Consider the following 2,977-nt stretch of genomic DNA (forward strand, 5'->3'; position numbering starts at 1 on the left):
GGGCTGTGAGCGGGGTGTGGGAGGGGAGGGGGCAGTCACCAGGAAGCGGCCCGTGCCAATCATGCCCTACTTCCTGCTTTCCTCCTTACTTCCGGTCACACAGATCAGGTAAGGTTGGTTCTATATCGGAGTGGCTGAAGGGACCTTGTGACGTTTTGAGGGGAGGAGCTACGTCACCAGGGGGAGGAGCTACGGGTGAACAGGGTACCCGAAAAGTACCCTCGCGGGCTCGCTTCGCTCGCCACCTAATTACTAAAGGTAATAGTTGGTGGCGTGGACAGTAGAGGAACTATCCCGCTGGCGTAGCTCCTCCCCCTTGTGTCGTAACTCCTCCCCCAAATGGAAAAGGTCCCTTAGCCCACTTGATTCTAGCATCTACCGATCTAGCATCTACCGGAGCTGCCTGTAGTGTCTTGTTATTATTATTATTATTATACAGGGGGAGCAGCCTGTGGTGTCCAGTTATTATTATTATTTTACAGGAGGAGTAGCCTGTGGTGTATTATTATTAATATTATTATTATTATACAGGAGGAGCATCCTGTGGTGTCCTATTATTATCATTATTTTGCATTGGTTGCAGCCTGTGGTGTCCTCTTGTTATTAGTGTTATACAGGGGGAGCAGGTTTTTGTGTACCGTTATTATTATACAGGGACAGCATCTTGTGGTGTCCTGGTATTGTTATTATACATTGGGAGTGGTGGTGATGTCCTACAATAGAGGATGAATGGTCTGATGTGTCCTGCTTTTGAAGACATCTGTTATTATTTTTATACTGGGGTGCAGCCTTTAGTGTCGTTATTATTATTATTATTATTATTATTACTATTCGTTTTATTATATGTAATTGTGGAGATTGAAAATTTTGCTAAAATTTTAGGATATATTAAAGCAGAGACCATAATATCCCTGGCATGTGTAACAGATGATAATTGGAGCAGTATGAAGAAAATGTATATCACACTCCTGGGAGTGTCACTGTGACGTCATTTATATCTATAGTAATAATACAGGGACATGACTGGGGAGGTGAGGGGATCTGGGAGTGTCACAGTGACATCACTTACATCTATAGTAATAATACAGGGACATGACTGGGGAGGTGGGGGGATCTGGGAGCATCACAGTGATATCACTTATATCTATAGTTATAATACAGGGAGGTGAGGGGATCTGGCAGTATTTACAGGGATATTGATGTCTCCCCTATTTCACAGGGTTAAACAGTGGTAAAGAAGACATCCGATCGCATTGTGTTAGAGGGACTGAGCAGAACCCAGAGCCCTATCACTGTGCCTCCACCTCACTCACTGATACATGAGACACAATAACCAAAAGATCCTGGAACTCACCAACAAGACGATTCAGCTGCTGACTGGAGAGGTGACTTTTGGGTATGGGACATTATACAGTAACACCGGGGGACGTGTCTGGGTGATGACTGGAGAGGTGACTGCTGGGAATGGGACATTATACAGTAACACCAGGGGATGTGTCTGGGTGATGACTGGGGAGGTGACTGCTGGGAATAGGACATTATACAGTAACACCAGGGGATGTGTCTGGGTGATGACTGGATGTCAGGAATCGACTTACCAGGCTGACATCCGTCCGCCGCTGCGGACTCCGTCCTGGCTCCCTGCGGTCACCTGTCACCTATGCCCCTGCCATGGGACATCATCAAGGGCCTGGGAACACTCCTGAGACAGCGGGCGTGTAGCGCGCCGCGTCCCCGCTAGGCCGCGGCGTGGGCGCCGCCATGACAGTCTGCAAACAGCCAGTATACTGCGGCCAATCCGGTGCTTGGCCGCACCCACTTTTCCTTCACTCACCCAATCCCTGTGCACCATGGGGTACATAAGAGACTGCAGGTTCAGTCTGCAGGCATCCTGGACTTTGTGTCTCTCCAGCGACCCATGTGAAAGGATCGGTTCCTGTTTCTCCTGTGTTCCTGGTTCTCTGCTTAAGAACTTGTACTCCTGGTTACTCTGCACAGCTCCGTGGAACTTCAAGGCCCAGCAATACCTGCAACCTGCAATTAGGCTTCACACTCATCACCACCTTGTGTGCTTCAGCCTGCAGTTGAAGACTGACTCCAGGTGTGTTTCATTCCTCCACCTGTGACACAGCTTGCTGCTGCCAGTGCCTCATCACCTGCACTGTGAAGTCAGACTCCTGCCTATGCTCAGGTTTGCCATTTCCATCTACTGCCTAAAGTTTCCTGTTTTAAAAACCTGCACTGGTTTCCAAACCAGAACCATTTCACAAACTCTTGTTCTTCTGTTTATATATACCGGATATTATTTTCTCAAGTCATCTGTCATCCATTGCCATAGACTTTCAGTTATCATACTGAGTGATTGACTTTATTCATCTGTTATTATTGTTTCTGCTACCATTCTGTTTTATATAATCTGCCAAATAAAATACCATTGCGCTCATGCGCAGGAACGTTATCCAGCCTCCTCGTTTTCTCCCATCTACCTCCACTGACCCACTAGCGCCCCCTCCGGGGACACAGACCAAACACAATCTGACAGTAAGTCCAGGATCGATGGACTCGGATGGTGGACGGAGTGTGGGGTCAGAGGCCTTGCAAGATCTGGTCTCCCGTCTGGATGGTCAAGAGGTTGCGCAGCAGCAGATGCTTCACTTCCTGCAAGGGATGTCCTCCCGATTGGATACACTGCAGCAATCCCTGCCTAGTGTACTCTCTCCTACTGTTCCTGTTACTCCAGCACCTGCCAGTGCTGTAAGTTCTTCTATGTCGGCTGCATCAGCTCCAGTGTCACGTCTGCACCTGCCCGTGCCGAGCAAGTATGATGGCAGTCCTAAATTATGTCGCGGGTTTCTCAATCAATGTGAAATACAGTTTGAGTTATTGCCACATAATTTCCCCACGCCAAGGTCCAAGGTTGCCTACATCATCTCCTTGCTCTCTGGATCTGCTCTGAGTTGGGTGTCTCCTCTGTGGG

The sequence above is a fragment of the Pseudophryne corroboree genome, unplaced genomic scaffold, assembly GCF_028390025.1.
Source record: "Pseudophryne corroboree isolate aPseCor3 unplaced genomic scaffold, aPseCor3.hap2 scaffold_847, whole genome shotgun sequence".
Taxonomy (NCBI): domain Eukaryota; kingdom Metazoa; phylum Chordata; class Amphibia; order Anura; family Myobatrachidae; genus Pseudophryne; species Pseudophryne corroboree.